The sequence below is a fragment of the Etheostoma spectabile genome, unplaced genomic scaffold (assembly GCF_008692095.1).
Source record: "Etheostoma spectabile isolate EspeVRDwgs_2016 unplaced genomic scaffold, UIUC_Espe_1.0 scaffold333, whole genome shotgun sequence".
NCBI classification, from domain to species: domain Eukaryota; kingdom Metazoa; phylum Chordata; class Actinopteri; order Perciformes; family Percidae; genus Etheostoma; species Etheostoma spectabile.
This window is the reverse complement of record NW_022605586.1, coordinates 45,631-63,592: the sequence shown is the minus strand read 5'-3', so window position 1 is coordinate 63,592 and position 17,962 is coordinate 45,631. Positions and strand designations below refer to the sequence as shown.

The 17,962-nt window shown below is 43.0% G+C and overlaps 1 protein-coding gene across 1 annotated transcript in view; it reads left to right on the top strand.

Annotated features, from left to right (window-relative positions):
- Positions 1 to 17,962, top strand: part of LOC116686215 (succinate--CoA ligase [ADP-forming] subunit beta, mitochondrial) — an 83,086-nt gene that overhangs the window by 58,158 nt on the left and 6,966 nt on the right. The gene's annotated exons all lie outside the window — the stretch shown is intronic.

Below are 17,962 nucleotides of genomic sequence, written 5' to 3'. Positions count from 1 at the left end.
TAACCTTGGAAACGGTGGTCCCAGTTTTTTTCAGGCCATTGACCAGCTTCTCCCGAGTAGTTCTGGGCTGATTTCTCACCTTTCTTAGGATCATTGAGACCCCACGATCACCAACTCACTTCACACACACACCACACACACACACCCACACACAGCACAACACCACAACACAGCGCACCCCACACACACCCAAACAAGCAAGCAATCCTACGCTGAATTGTATCCTTACATATTCGTCGCCTCATTCGACACTCACATTCCTGTCCCTTCAGCATTCTCCAATGCTAACCCTGCCAATAAAAAGGAACTCTTTTCGGGGGGGGTGTGTATTATAAATGCTTCAACCTTGCCTTTATACCTTTAGCAGGTCCGAACCATGCATTGAAGCGTCTTTGATCTTTCAGATCGTTCTCAAATAACAGAGTTTTTGTGTTGCTGCTCAAAAAAGCTAATTGATTTGTTTACGTTTAAATTTTTAGTGTAAGTCCTTGTAAATCATAATCAACAAGTTATCAACATTATATTTCGTTTCATTTCGTTCTCTTAAGAGTGTTATCTGCTCTTGTGTGTTTCTCTGTCTCTGGCTGTCCCTGCGCGTGTGTGTGTGTGTGTGTTTTTGTGTGGTGTGTTTGTGTGTGTTGTGTGTTGGGTGTTTGTGTGTCTCTGCTATCTGTGCTTGAGTGTCATACGTGTGTGTCTGTGTTGTCTGTGTGTGTGCGTGCGTTTGTTGTGTCGTCTGTCTGGAGTGGTTTCTGGCGTGTATCTACGTGAGTTTGTCTGTGGATATGTGTGCGTGTGTGTGCTGTGATGTCTGGCTGTTTTGCGTGTGTTTGTGCGTCAGCAGGGTGGTGAGAGGTTTGACAGAAGGTTGTGGTCACCCTAGAGATGTTTTTTATTTACTCTTGTTTTTGATTGTTGTAGCATGGACCAAAAGAAACTGTTTCTGTGTGACCACCAATTTTATTTAGTGAATTTAAAATACCCTAATCCAGCTGAATGTGTCTAACAAAGTAGGCTTTTACTGGCGGCAGCTGTAATATAATTAGTTTATTGGGGTGTCGCTTAAATGGCCAAGAGGGTAAGACACTGAGACTATAGGCGCTTTCCAGATGTTTTGCTGAATGCTCACCACTAGATGCAGCACAGCAATAAAGATAAGATGAAGGGCTGTTCCCACACAGGCTAACCGTGGTATGACTCTTTGTTTCGTGTGTGAAATAACTAAGGTTTTAGAAGAGTTAAGAGGGTTATGACACCCCCCCCCCCCCCCCCCCCGCCCAACAGCTGTCAAAGAGTCCTATTCAGCTGAGTATAGATGGTTTATTGTGATAGCGAAAAGGCTGAAGTTGTTTCAAAACTTGTGTTGTCCTCCCCAGGTCACCCCTTTTACACTTTTTTCAGCAACTTTTTGTGGACGGCTTTGGAGAACTTTAAATCCGTTTTGATGCTTTTTTTTCAAACAGTTTCTTCATTGTTTGTAACCCGACCATCAGTATAGGTACACATCACTAAAACACCAATAGATCGCCACTAGTTTTTACACTGTTTTCTTTTTCACATGGCATTGGTGCCAAGAACCCTCCTTTTTATCTAAAATTATATCTTTTTTTGTGTCTTTTTGTCAACGGGTTTTTTGGGGGGAAATAAAACACCCAAAATTAACAAAGGATGACGATCCTCCCGTTATATGGAACCATCCATGTATAATTGACTTTGGATGAAAGATCTTCAAATTTCTCAAGTAGAAACGTTTAATACGGGTTTAATTTTAGTTAAAAGGGGCGGGAGCCCTGCTAACACTAATCCGTTCCTGCTTCATGGTCTTAAAATCTGTGTGGGTTTGTGGTGTGTTGTGAATTGAAATGAACTCTACCTCCTGTCAGCTTGCGATTTGAATATGGAGTTTTTTTGCACCCCCCTATTACAGTTAGGCTTGCGCTTGGTGGGAATGTGTTGTGTTTTTTTGTAAATACGGATCACAGAGTACGTCTGACCTCTCTTTCTGAAAAGCGCAGATGAGATAACTGTTGTTTGATTTAGGCGCAATAAATACAATTTGAAATGACTCACAGCAAGATTATGCACAGTGGTGCCTTAAAATGCTAGTGCCATAATTACAGCCACTCTAAAATGTGCATTTTAACTTGTGTGTTTGTCTTCTCTTTCTTTTTTTGTCTGGGTCAAATTGAAACCTTTTTTTTCACCTTTTTGTCTCTTTTCCATAAACCCTTATTGCTTTTCCCCCCCTTTTTTTTGTCATTTTATTTTTCTGCGCCTTTTGACATTTTGTAGGTTTTTTTTCTCCCCCCCATGGTTTTTAAAGCTTTTTTTTGGACATTTTAAGTCACTTTGTTTAAGTGGTTTTTTTCTAAAAAAAGGGATTTTTTGAATGCTATAAAATTTACTAAGTGGGCTGTCATTTGGTTTTACTTGTGAAGCGCGTTTGTGTGGAACAATCTGCTTTATTATTGATTATTATTCTATATTTTGTCCTTACTGTTTTTGTCCCTTTTAAACACTTTTTTTTCATGTGTTTCACTTTTTTGGATGTTTTGAACGCGAACTTCTTAACTTTAGTTTTACAGTTCTTTTTGAATTTATAGTAATAAACCTATTTTTGAGGAGTAATACCTACTGTTTGGTTAAGAAAAAGCATAAATTAGGAATTATTTAGGCTAAAATAAAGAGAATGTATGCGGATGGATAATCGACTGGAATAGTCAACTTTACACTCATAACTATTTCGAAAACACATCAATTGAATAAGACACCGCAAAATTATGACGTAATAAACACAAAAAACGTGGTATGTATGTAGTTTGTGTACCTACATTACCCAAGTCCTGAGATACGGATGCATGGCACCTTTGTAAGTCCAGTATGGTAGTAAATCCGTTTCCATTAAGGCTCAAGGAGGTACACTACGGAAGCTTTTTACATTTATCAGGACGGACATTAAGTGCAAGCCTGCACCATCTTTTATCTACATATTAAACATTGACTATTTAAGCATTTGGGCAACATTTTTGTATTTTCAACTTTGTCAGATTCAAATATTTGTTCTTGGATATTTTTTTCCCCTATTGATCATGTACATGTATCCTAGTATTTCATTTATATATAAATTCTGTGTTGTTGACGGATTTATAATTTACAAGCCTTTGAGCAATTTTCCATTTTATTGTATGAAAAAAGTATCTAGCTATCTTATGCCTGTCTATCCTCTGTCTATCTACCTAACCGCAGTTTAATGGACCAGGAGCGTCGGTCGCCTTCATCTAGCGTCAAAATCTTAAACCTCCAACCAAGGAATCAAAATAAGATGTGTTGGGTGGTGGATGCGCAGTTGATATGACACATGCCTTTTGGTGTGGTAGAGCCTGGTGTTGCATTCCCAATGCGAATCATCAGCCATGTGTCCCTGAGCAATCACACTTAACCCATAGTTTGATCCAGCAGCGTGGCGGGCCCGTCTGCCATATCATGACATTGTAAGTTGCTTTGAATAAAAGCATCAGCTAAATGACACGACTACTGTGAAAGAGAGATTTTTAATTCAAAGAGTTCAACTTCCTCCTTGTGTCCCTCAGGCCCCGGGGTTGCTCGTGCAGCTCGCAGGGCGGCGTGAATATTGGAATGTTGCAGTCTGAAAGTCCAGACGCCCTTGTTTAAGAGAGCCCATCGACATTGTGGAGGGCATAAAGTGTGAGCAGGGCTGTCAGGTATAATCAATACATATGACTTTCCAAGGGTGCTGTGGTGTTTTGTACCACAAGCCGGTATTTTTGTTTCCTCATAAATGTTTTCTTCAAGGGTAATGACCGTTCATTCAACCTGAGACCCTATGTTCCTATGTTCCTAATGACGGATGGTAACAACACAAACAGACAGCACACACTCACACAGACACCCTGGACACACTTTCGTATTCGAGTCACTATCAAGCTCTACCGATTCTAAATCGATTCAGAGAATTTAAAAAATACACTAACATTTAATTTTTTTTTTCAAATGTGATAATAAATTGATATCTTGGTGTGTGTTTTTTTGTTTTTTTTTCTGTAGTTTGGCCTTCAGAAGATGGGCTTCTCTACGGCGCTGTGGTTAACTAGGCAACGGAGAACATGTCAACTGTACAACCTTTGCATCAAGTTACGACGGCACTCTCCATGGTCGAGAATCAACCCCATGTGAAGACTCCTCTGGTCATGGTACACCCACACATACACACACCACACATACACACACCACACGTCTCTCACATGGGGGGCATATGACAAAAAAAACACCTAATATTTTTTTTAACAATAACGATAATTAGCGGATATCCTTAAAAATGTTGTTTTTAACAGTCTGAGGGCCAGATCAACGTACATTTGCAAATGTAGCATTATTAGGGCCATTGCCACCTCCGGAAGCGCATGCTGTGATACTTCACTTACATCACATTTACACAACCTCCGAGTTCCCCGGTAATATCAGCGGGCTTTCTTCTCCGCCCACTATACTATAAACTGCGCTGTGCAAGTGTTAAGTACCCTGAGGCTCTGATGCATTACTGCAGGCCTGGATACATGCATTACATACAGTTCTAGGTACCATGCATTCCCTGCAAGGCCTAGTAACATGCATGTTAGCCTGCAGGCCTAGGATAACATGCTTACCTGCAGGCCTAGGTAACCTGCATTACCTGTAACCTAGGTAACATGCATTCCCTGCAACCTAGGTAACATTTACTAATTCCTGCAGGGCCTAGGTAACATGCTTAACTGCAGGCCTAGGTGATCATAATTACCTGCCTGCCTAGGTACAGACAGTTACCTGCAGAGCATAGGTCACATGCATTACCTGCGGCCTAGGTGCATCCATTACCTGGCAGGCCTAGGTAACATACATTACCTGCAGGCTAGGTAACATGCATTACCTGCATGTCTAGTAACATGCCGTACCTGCATGCTATGTATCTGCATGACCTTCAAGGCCTAGGTGACATACACTACCTGCCCGGCTAGTAAATGCATTACCTGCAGGTCTAGGTAACATGCAGTACCTGGCAGGCCTTAGGTGACTACATTCATCCAAAGGGGACCGAGGCAGCCGTACCGAGAGGAATTCCTGAACTGGCAGCTTGGTGTTCGTAGAACACCTGTCTCTGAACACCAAGAAAACCAGGATATCATCGTCGACTTCAGAAGAAGATCGACCGACCCTGCCCCCCTGTACATGCAACGCGAGTGTGTGTAGAGGGTCCCCACCTTCCGGTTTCTTGGTGTCCTCATCTTCAGCTGACATCTCCGTCCCAACATCACAGCGTCATCAAGAAGCCCACATCGACTACACTTCCTGGGAGGTCCTCAGGAAGTACGACCCTGACTCCCATTGCGGCGACCTTCTACCAGCTCAATCCTCGAGATCATCGAGAGCCTGCTTACGTACTGCATCACAGGTATGTACGGCAGCCTGCACCGTAGGGGCATACAGGGAGAGTGCTGGCAGAGGGGTTGTAAGGTTCAGCACATAAGATCACAGGCTGCCCTCTCCACCTCCCTGAGAGGACATCTACACCTCCCCGCTGCCTCAGCAAGCAGAGAACATCATCAAGGACAGCTCCCACCCCCGGGCTCTATCGGTTTGACCTGTTGCCCTCAGGAAGCGCTACATTTGCGACAGAGCACGTACCAACAGTACTCGAGAACAGTTTCTTCCTGAAAGCCATAACAAAACCCTGAAGTCCCCCCTGAACTCACATATGCACTGACTCCAGGCTCAACAGCCCCCCCCGGCCCCGGCACTGTCTTCTTCATTCCGTCCGACTGTGCAATATTATTGTTATAACTGTTACTGTTAATAATACCTCATATGACCGGGAATCTGTGCAATTTCATTCAATACCGTGCAATATTTTATTACATTAACTTTCCATACTGTGCACTATTTATTTACTCTCCTATTAGTACTTAGCATTTCCTCCAGCACTTTGCATAGTTATTATTGAGTGTTTACACTTCCTATCTTATTCCGCGATTTAATATTTAAGCTTGACAGTCACTACACGGTGGTATAGTCTTGACGTTAATAAATTTTTGATATTTTAATACTGTTATGGCTATATGTTTTGTGTCAACACTCTGCAAAAGGATTGCTTTAATCTCTTGCACAAGACCGTGTCCTTGTGTATAATGACAAAAGTTCTTCTATTTCTATTCTTTCTACCTGCAGGCCTAGGTAACATGCAGTACCTGCAGGCCTAGTAGCAATAGCATTACCTGGCAGGCCTGGTAGCAGCATTACCTTGCAGGCCTAGGTACCATACCTTACTACAGGCCTAGGTACCCTGCAATTACATACCGGTCCTAGCTAAATTCATTACTACAGGTCCTAGGTACGGCATTACATAGCAGGTCTAGGTACCATGCATTACCAGTGGTGAGGCCTAGGTACTATGCATTACTACAGGCCTAGGTAACTGCATTACATACAGTTCTACGGTAACATGCTTTACATACAGGTCTAGGTAACATGCATTTCATACAGGTGCTAGGTAACATGCATTACCTGCAGGCCCTGAGTAACCAATGCGTTACCTGCAGCTAGGTAAACATCATTACCTGCAGGCCCTAGGTAACCTGCATTACACAGGTCTAGGTAAACATCCTTAGCCTGCTCGGCCTAGGTAACATGCATTACAATACGTGGCAGGTCTACACAGCATTCTGCCGCCTAGGCAATTTCATTACTATTCCTAACGAAGATCTTCTCACACTCAAAACACACTTTATCCGTCCCTCTCCCGCCCGCTCCCGTTGATTTCTATGCTCTAGTTCCGTCTTCCATCCTTACAGTAAAGTTAACCAGAAATTGACTACCGTACCACAGGCCTCCGCAGAATACGCTGACCCCGCGTGATTCCGACGCCACACTCAGTCTTAGTACACACGCTCGCTACACACTCAAAATGCCATCATCCCCAAATTCCCTAAACCCAATTTGCCACTTCCCACTTTGCCTTTGTGTAAAGTTACTTAAATGATGCGTTAAAAAATAATATCCAGCTGGCACGTAAGACCTACTTTCTTTGTAATTAATTAAATTTAATTGGTCACATGTCCTTATGACTGAAGCTTCCCCCCTGCTGTTGTTGAAAGAATGAAACCTGAAACAACCGGCTGTTGCTAGCAGCAGAGCCTAATCTTCATCTATTCCCAAATCTCTGTGTCGGTTTGTCTCCAGTGATGTGCATGGATCCAAGAATCACTGTTGACGCCACTCAGAGTACCGTCCGAATATGTGTTTCAACATGCGGGACTGGACCCCGGAGGAAACCCGCGGGACAGCAAGCGGCCAAGCCGACCTTGCTACTCGCTTGGACGGAAGCATTCGGCTGTCGTTGTGCGTGCTTTTGTGGTTTAGTGTTTTATGACAAAGAATACAACAAGGTTTTTTCAACTTCCTCCGTATCTCGACTGAATTCCTTATTGAGCCGTAGGTGTGAAAGCGCCCTTGAACACAAGTTCGATCTTAGAACACTTCTTTGCTAACAGCAAGCATTCTGAGTTTTGTATTTTACTATAAGTGGCCGTTGGTTGTTTCCTCCTCCAGTAAACGGGCAGGTCTGGGCCATGGCCACTAGTAACCAATCATCAAGCTGCACGTGGGACTCCTGCCACTTCCTGGATGTTGGGGTGCGGAGCCCCGGCTCATCATGCACCGAGGCCTTTCCCAACTCATCCTCTGACAGGAAGTAGGAGATGGATGTGTTGTTGGGTGGTTGATTGGGATACTGCGTGGGTGGTGATTGTATGGTTTGATGTATGGTTGTTTAGATTGGATAGATGGATCATGGAGCTAGATGGTGATGGCTAATGGGTGTGGATGTGACTGATCGATATTGATGATGGTATGGGTGGCTGATGGGTAGATGGATAGATGGATGGATTGATGATAGATGGGTAGATGGATAATGGGTGGATGGAGGGGGATGTAATGGGGGGATGGTGGACTATATTGGGTAGATGGATCAGTGATGTATGGTTTGTGGGTGGATGTGATACGATGAGTGGATGGATGGTTGGATGGATGAGGGGTGGATTGGATGGTTGATGGTGGATGTCGGTAAGATGTCTGGGTGGATGTTTCTGTGATGTGTGGGGTGGTGGATCCGATTGTGTGGTATTGAATGGGGGATGGACTATGGTTGATGATGGGTAGCTTTGTGGATGGATGGATGATGGAATGTATTGGTTTATGGTGTGGATTGGTATGGGGTTTATAGAATGTTGGATAGATTGATAGGGTGTTTGATTGATGATGGGTTGCTTGGATGGAAACCTTATAAACTTGCTATAAATTCCTAATTTGTGACCTTGTTTTTTATAATCAATGGCTGTGAAATTATAGCTGCTTCATCTGTAGCTTTGTGTTTGTTAACGCTGTTGTTGCCGGGCGCTGTCCCTCAGTTCAGCTATCCTGGTCACATCCTATTCTTCGGAGGCATCATGAGGTTTGACATCAAATCGCGCAGGCCCAGTCATCATGGCAGTGAGAGCCGTGGACCTCAAGATCCCTCGTTGCATGTGCTGTTACAAGTGTAAAGCGCAAACATCCGTTTCTCAGAAATCTCTCGCATGCACTACAAGAATGTTTTCGCACATCGGGAAAACCTGGACATCTTAATAAGGCCCCACCAATAAACGGATTTTTAAGCCGATACTGAACATATATTTGTTATTGTAAAAACAATCTTCCGATATATCGTGTTTGTGTGGGTGTGTGTGGTGTGTTTGTGGTTGGTGTTTTGTGTGTGTGTTTGTGTGTGTGTGTGTGTGTTTGTGTGATGTGTTTGTGTGTGTATTTGTGGTGGTGTGTGTGTGTGGGTGTTGTGTGTGTGTGTGTGTGTTTGTGGTGTGTGTGGTGTGTGTGTACATTCCCTTAAAAAGTCTGTATCGCTTTCTGGACAATTGACCTGAAGTCCAGCTGAAATATGTTTCTAACCAGATTTATTTACAAGAAATGGCTCTTTTACTCCCAGCGCTTTTTTAAAATTGTTCAGAGCAAAAAACTGTCACAAGTATTCTAATAACTCACAGCTTGGTAAAAGCCCATGGAGAGTCATTTTGCAGACATACATTTGTGGCCTCAAAGTTTACATACCATTCTTAAGTTGACTAAAAAGAGTAAGAAAAACATCATGTTTGGAAATTTATTTTAATACCTAAATTAAAAAATGATGCAAATCCAACCTTTAGGACACCAATTTTCGCTTTTTGAAATGAAAACGTATTGTCATAGAAATAACTGTTCTTATTTCAAAGACGTGGTCATAAGATCCATACCCCTATTTACATTCCCATAGAGCAGGCAGAGTTTTATTCATTACAGGCCGGTGGGGTTATTTCCGATTCAGGTATTATCTCTGATAAAGTTCCCTTGGCCTTATAGAATTAAAAATAGCCCCACATCCTCACATACTCTTCACCATGCTTAGGATAGGCAGGTTTTATTTCATTAGACGAATACCTGGTTTGCTTTGCATGAGAGAGATTTTATAGAAAGTATCCCCATGCCTATCTCTAATCATGGTAAGAGTATGGAGGATGTGGGGCGATTTAATCTAAGGCCAGGGAACTTTATCAGGAATGCCATAATATCCCGAATCCAGGAAATACTGGCCTTTATCATAAAAATCTGCCTTCCTCTGGGGAATTTAACATAGGGGTATGTATACTTAAGAACCCTGTTCTAAAGTAAAACATTTATTTTATTTACAGTACGTTATTCATTCACAAAAAATTGGTTTCCTTAAAGGTTTGTTTGTACCTCACTTTTTTTATGTTTAGGTCTTAAAATAAATTTCCAAAACATGATTTTTTATTCCTCTTTTTAGTCAACTTAAGCATGTTATGTAACTTTTGGGACACCACTGGTAAGTGTGTTTTCGCCTTGTCATAATAGCTTCAGACCTGACGAATTTGGGATCAATTATGTCTCAGGTGTGATAAAAAACACCCCCCAGTTAACACTAGACCTTTCCATCAAACTGGCACCTAGATCTTGCAAACATGCCTAAATTCACCTGAGTCTACAGTTTGGATTAATCAACGAGGCTGAAGACCAGCGTCCACTTCTGATGTGGATCACCTCCAATGTGTTCACGCAACCCCCCTGTCCGAGGATTAAAACAACATTTGAAGACCTGGAAGGGTTTTTGAACAATGCCCAAAGGTCGAAGCAGACCCCGCAAGACAAACCTGCTCGCGAAGAGACCTATTGTTGGCTCTAAGAAATCCAAGGCCAGCCCAGTTTCATCACTGCAGCAGAGCTCCACCAGACCTGGTTCCCCTGAAGTCCCTGTGTCAAACGCAAACTTTTGTCTGATTCTGTCTCAGATATGGCCTCCATGGTTGAATCTTGCCCACGAAAGCCACTACGAGCAAAAAGACAATATGAAAACACTATTGCATGCCAAGGCCCACAAGCTCTAAAGGTGTGTACGCTGGAGAAGTGGAAAAGTGGTTGTGTGTTCAGATAATCTTCTTTGTCTTAACACCCCAGTTTGCCAGCAGAATATTGCAGGAAGACCTACTGAGCCCGCATGGATCCAAGAATGATCACTCCAGAAAACATGTGAGTTTGTGTGCCGAAAAACTATCTGGTCTGGGTAACATCCATTATGGGTGTGCGCGAGATCTGCAGTGGGAGGCACATCAATAGTCTCAAATACACAAAGAATCTTAGCTACGCTCTTATATTCCCCAACCAGATAAAAGGCCACTTCTCGCGGCATGAGGTTGCTACCATCGCATACTTACCATCTCCACTTCAAAGTTCCTCAAGGCGAAGAAGAATAAGATGCTCCAGGATTGTAGCCTGCCCGTCTCCAGAACAGACAATCATTGATGCATGATGTGGTAGGTTAGAGAAAGGGAAGCATGGAGAACCAAACACAAGAAATTGAAACTCTTGCGTGAGCATGCACAGTACTGCCTTTCCAGTCTATTCCTGATGGATGTTCATCCCCCCCCCCCCCCCTACATGACACTGTGGGGGTCCCTGATAGCTCCTTCATAGCAGACTGATACACCCACGGTGTATAAGGATAGGTACCAGCAGGTCCTTCATCCCGGCCGCTGTCAGACTCCTACAACAAGCCTGCCTCACCGGATGATAGTGTTGTAGTTTTCTTTCCTGTTTTTTTCTCAAATCTACATCACACACTTTCTGTTATCTTTATATTGGTATTTATAGTTATTTATTACACGTATTATTTTCAATATTTTATGGTCCCAGGTTAATATAATTTAAATTATGCTACCGACTCTTGCTTCTTTGGCTCTAATTACACATTCATTAACGTAACATTTGAACGTCCTCCACCGCAATATTGTTTCTCTTACATGGCAACCGCACTTTAAATTCCTTTGTTTGACGGCATTTTACTTGACTCACTACCCATTTTCATTGTCTATTTTCTTGCCTGTATGTCTTGCCCTGTATTTTCTTTAACGTGCTTCTTGTTTTTGTGTGTTATTGCTTGTTTTCTCTGGTTTTTTTGCTGTTGCTGCTATGGCTGCTACTTGTAACGACAGATTTCCCCGCGTGGGATAAATAAAGTATAATCTAATCTAATCAAACATTGTATAATCCTGGCCAAACCGCATGGATGCAGTCCTTCAAGCTCATGGATGCGTCAGTCAAAGATATTAATTTGAATCTCACAGCACCGCTATTTAATGTGCTGACATATTTTAGTAGTTGCAGTAAATTTGTGTCAATTTGGTATAGGCAACAAACTTTTGGTCTTGCCAAAAGTTAACCTTTCTGTCTTGTTTTAAATAATAAATCTTTATTATTGAAACTAAATTTATTTCAAAAGTGCATTAGATTAGATATCTTTATTTATCCACACGGGGAAATTCTGTCGTTACATAGCAGCATGGCAGCAACAGCAAAAAACAAAAAACACAAAAAAAGTAACACACAAACCAGTATTCACTAAAGAAATACAGGCAAGAAACAAAGGCAAGAATACAGTCAATAAATAGACATAAAATAGGGTATACTGAAGTAAGTAAAAAATGTCCGTCAAAACAAAAGGATTTTAAAGTGCGGTTGCCACTTAAAAAATTGAACATCATTTGGGAGGGTTAGGTCTTTTGCATATGATTCTATTTCTTACATCAATGATTAATTAAAAGTCAGTTTACTAAGCAGGTTGTTTCTAACAAATGATAAGCGACAGACTTTTGTCCAGGGCCTGTATGTGTTGTGTGGTGTGTGTGGTGTTGTCGTGTGTGTGTGTGTATAAATATATATATATATGTATATTGTGTTTCATATTATGTATAGTAATATCTATAGTCATATATATATATAATATATAATATATATATATATATGATATATATCAACAGAGTATCCTCCGTACGGCTAAACACTTTTGCCGAGTACAATTCTTATACAGTAATATTAGTCATATCCGTGCGTCGGATTGAATAAAACTCCTCAACTGGGCTGCGCATCGTTCTGTGATAATCACAGCGCCCCCCCACAAACCCACTCGTGATGAATAACACACACCCAGAACAAGGGAAATGCTCTCTCTGCTCTCTCTCTCATCTCGTCTCTCTCCTCTCTCGCGCTCCTCTCTCTCTCATCCCTCTCTCGTCCTCTTCTCTCTCTCTCTCCTCTCTTCCTCTCTCTCTCCTCTTCGTCCTCTCGTCTCTCTCTCTCTCTCCTCCTCCTCCTCTCGTTCTCCCCCTCCTTCTCTCTCTCGCCTCACAATAAACATCTTCTCCTCCTCTCTCGCTCCTCCGTCCCCTCTCCTCCTCCTCGCTCCATCCGCCTATCTCGTCCCCTCCATCTCTCTTCTCTCGGTCCGTCCTGTCTGCATCCCCCCATCCTCCCTCCTCCTCTCTCTCGTCTTCTTCTGCTCTCTCTCTCCTCTCTCTCTCTCTCTCTCCGTCTGTCGGATCTGTTCCGTTAACTTTAGATGGTTTTTCTTCAGCTTCAGGTTTGTTTTTACTTTGTGTTTTTATGTCCTTACATAGTAACGTAGATTTCTGTTGAACGTGGGTTTGTAGTCCTTACATAGTAACGCAGTAGATTTCTGGTGGACCGTGTTGTTTGTAGTACTTACATAGTACCAGTAGATTTCTGGTGAACTTGGGTTGTAGTCGCTTACATAGTACTCCCATAGATTTCTGTGAACGTGGGTTTTGTAAGTCCTTACTATTAACCAGTAGATTCGGGTGAACGTGGGGTTGTAGTCCTTACATAGTAACCAGTAGATTTCTGTGTTTCTTTGAACGTGGGTTTGTAGTCCTTACATAGAACCAGTAGATTTCTTGTGACCTGGGGTTTGTAGTCCTTACATAGTAACGTAGATTTGCTGGTGAAACGTTGGTTTCAGACATTCGCTTGGTTTAAATGACAACTCCCGCTTGCGTCTCTGCCATCGAGATCTTATTTTTTTTTTTTGTACTGTCACTGCCCCCCTCCGCCCTCTCTCTCTGTGTCCCTCTCTCTTACACACACACACACACAACACACAACACACACCACACATCCTTGTGTGGAAATAAAGAATAAAAAAAATAAAAAAGAACGCCAAAAACCCAAAATCACACTGACCTAAAAAAACAAGTTAAAAAAGAAAGTTGTATTTGAGTATGAAACTCTTGTTCATTACATTTTACCTCAATAATGCAACCTCATGTGTGATTATTTCATTGTTGCAAACGTTCTGTATATAGTTTGTTTGTTTACCATGAACAACCCATTGATCTGAAGCTCGATGCTGGCATGTAAATAGTTTTCTTATCAGCAATAAATCTAACAATTTCTGATCAACTCATCTCATGCCATGCTTAAATCATACAGCGGTTACCGCCCCGCCATTTCAAGACACCCTGACCACTTCCTGGTTAAATCTGACACTTCCGTTTAGGCCCCACCCCATTCCGAGTACGGATCCGGATACAGATAATTCCTTTGGTAAACAGATACGATACCAATAATGGCTGTACTCGCTCATCCCGGTGAGTGAGTGAGTGAGTGTGTGTGTGTTGTGTGTGTGTGTGTGTGTGTGTGTGTGTATATAGATATATATATTATATAATTAATATCTAATAATATGATATAATATACTCCCTCACTCACCGGCCACTTTATTAGGTCCAACCATCTATAACGGGTTGGACCCCCCCCCTTTTGCCTTCAGAACTGTCCCTCAATTTCTTCTTGGCATAGATTTCAACAAGGTGCTGGCAGCAATTCCTCAGGAGTTTTGGTCCCGCATAGTGACAATTATGGCATAATCACACCGTTTGCCGCAGATTTTCGGCTGCACATCCATGAGCGAATCCCCTTCCACCACATCCCAAAGCTGCTCTATTGGATGTGAGATCTTGGTGACTGTGGAGGCCATTTGAGTCCAGCGCACTCATTGTATGTTCAAGAAACCCGTCTGTGATGATTCCAGCTTTAGACATGGCGCATTATCCTGGCTTAAACCGTAGCATCAGAAGTTGGGTACATTATGGTCATAAAGGGATGGACTGGTCATCAACATACCATGGCTGTGGCGTTGCAACGATGCTCAATTGGTACCACGGGGCCAAAGAGTGCCAGAGTAAAATATCCCCACACCATGACACCACCACCACCAGCCGAACGTTGATACACGGCCGGATGGATCCATGCTTCATGTTGTAGAACGCCAAATGTCCTGACCTACCAGCCGAAGGACTGTCGCAGCAGAAATCGAGACTCCTCATACCAGGCAACGTTTTTCCAATCTTCTATTGTCCAATTTCGTGATGAGCTTGTGCAAATTGTAGATCTCAGTTTCCTGTTCTTAGCTGAAAGGAGTGGCATCCTATGTGGTCTCTGCTGCTGGTAGGCCCCTCTTCCTCCAGTTCAACGTACTGTGCTTCAGAGATGCTCTTCTGCCCACCTTGGTTGTAACGTCGTGGGGTTATTTGAGTCACTGTTGCCCTTCTATCAGCTCGAACCAGGTTCTGGCGCATTCTCCGCTGACCTCTGGCATCAACAGGCATTTCCGCCCACATAACTGCCGCTCACTGATGTTTTTTCTTGTGTTCGGGGCCATTCTCTGTAAACCCTAGAGATGGTTGTGCGTGAAAATCCCAGTAGTTAGCAGTTTCTGAAATACTCAAACCATCCCGTTCTGGCACCAACAATCTATGCCACTTTCAAGTCACTCAAATCACCTTTCTTGCCCCATACTGAGGCTCGGTTGTGAACTGCAGAGATTCTCTTGACCATGTCTCATGCCTAAATGCACTGAGTTGGCCGCCGATGTGATTGTCTCTTATAATTAAGTTTTAAGGCAGTTTGGACAGGTGTACCTAATAACGTGGCCGTTGAGTGTATATAATAAGGCGGGCATCGTTACTAAAAATTTTTTTTATTTCATAATTTCCTGATTAATGGCGCAAAAATGCAATAATGCATTCAAGGTAGTGTGTATATATATGCATTGTTTTTTTTTTTATGTGCTGCCATATGAACAAAAGTGCCGTTACATTTGTTCTGGGCAAAAACTTACCAGCATTTTGTTTCTACAAGTATCAGTTAAATAAAATAATTGAGTGTACTCTCACTTAAAACATAATGTATTTATCATGACCAAGATGATTCCATCTGGTGGAACGTGTTGCATAAGCGACTCCTTCTCATGTCCACGTTCATCTGTTGGCTCTAGAAGCTCTGGCAGCACTTGCTGCTGGGTTTAGAGTGCCCCACACTTTTCTGCACTTCGTCAGACGCTGTCCAAACGCGCTCTTAAGCAGAGCACTGAGAACACTGTCCACGCGCTGTAAAGCAAGACACTGATGGGACACTGTCCAACTCGCTTGTAAAGCAGAAGACACTGTGGGACCTACTGTCCCCCCCGCTGTTAAGCGAGATACGGTGTGACACTGTCCAACGCGCTTGTAAAGCAGAACACTGAGGGACCACTGGGGGGGGGGGGTCCCAACGCGCTGTAAAAGCAGAGACACTGTACAGAACTCTGGAGACCGGGGGCTTAGCATGGGCCATGATCAGAGGCAGAAGGCTTGCAGCAGCGATCAGATGTCGTATCTATTCGGGGCCTATCTGTGCTAACTGCGGTGACTTTATTTGACACAAATTCCCCTCTGTGCAGCTTCAATAAAGTTGTCCCTCGTAGTTTTCAGCAATAATGTCTGTCCTCTGGTTTCAGGGTTACAGTCAAGCACTTGAAGCAGCGCCCACTTGTTCATCATTATATGCACTGGACTCCGAGATAAGTCGGGTTACCCACTCAGAAACAAAAACAAAAATTATGTTGTAGAGCGTCCTTTGGTGTACAGTCCTATGCAACGCCCTCAGTAACGGGACGTTGTAGAGCGTCCCTTTGGTGACAGACTATGCAACGCCATCACTTAACTGGGGACGTTTAGAGGCGTCTCTGGTGGACAGACTATGCAACGCCCTCATACAGGGACGTTGTGAGCTTCCTCTGGTGGCCAGACTATTCCGCCATCACTACCAGGATTGTAGAGCGTCCTCCATGGTGACAGACTAATACATGCATCACTACAGGGACTTGTAGAGCGTCTTCCTGGTGACAGACTACGTACACCAACACTCATAACATGGTTGACACGTCCTTTTTTTTTTTTAAAGAATATATTATATATTTTTAATCTGATTTGTCAGAATTATTTGTCATTATAATGATTCTGATGAATAAATCTTTTAAATAATTAAATATACAGTGCAGAAAATAAGTATTTGACCACCCTGCTATTTGCAAGTTTTCCCCACTCATAAATCATGAAGGGGTCTGAAATTGCATCATAGGGCATGTCCACTGTGTAGAAGACACAATCTAAAAATAAAATCCAGACTCACAATGTATGATTTTTTTACTATTTATTTGTATGATACAGCTTGCAAATAAGTATTTGACACCTGAGAAAATCGTGTTAATATTTGTAGCGTTTTTGTTTGCAATTCCAGAAGTCAAACGTTTCCTTTAGTTTTTCTCATCCCAGGTTGCACCCACTGCAAAGGGATTTTTGCCCCACTCCTCCACACATCTTACTCTAGATCATTCATGTTTTCTGGCGTCCTGAGAAAAACGGAGTTTGAGCTCCTCCAAAAAAAGAAAAAAAGTCCCTCTATTGGTTTAGGTCTGGATACTGGCTAGGCCCCGCCAAACTTGCGTATGCTTCTCCAGAGCCAGCCTGTTTCGCCTGGCTGTGCTTCGATCATTGTCTTTTTGGAAGACCCAGCCTCGCCCATCTTCAATGCTCTAACTGGTGGAGGAGGTGTTCCCAATACATATCTCCAAACATTGGCCCCCGGTCCGCCTCTCCTAATACAGAGTGGCCAGTCGCCCTGTCCATGTGCAGAAACACCCCCAAGCATGATGCTACCAACCCCCCTTTCACTAGGATTTTGATTCTGGGATGGTACTCATCTTCTCTTCACCTCCAAACACGGTTAGTGGAATTATGACACAAAAAAGTTCTCTTTGGTCTCATCTTACCATCATGCCTTTCTCCCATGACTGCTCTGGATTATCCAAATTCATGCCAATGGACGGCAACTTAAGAACCGGACCTTGACATGTGTTGGTTTAAGCAGGGAAATCTTCCGTGCCATGCTGATTTCAACCCCACGACGCATTAGTGTATTACCCAACAGTAACCTGTAAACGGTGGCCCAGTTTTTTTCAGCCATTGACCAGCTTCCTCCCGAGTAGTTCTGGGCTGATTTCTCACCTTTCTTAGGATCATTGGACCCCCAGGTGAGATCTTGCATGGAGCCCCAGTCCGAGGAGATTGGCAGTCATGTTGTGTTCTTCCATTCTACTGATTACTCCCACAGTGGACCTTTTTTCCCAAGCTGCTTGCAATTTCCCCCCGTAGCCTTTTCAGCCTGTTAGGTTTTACACTGTTTGTCTCTAGTT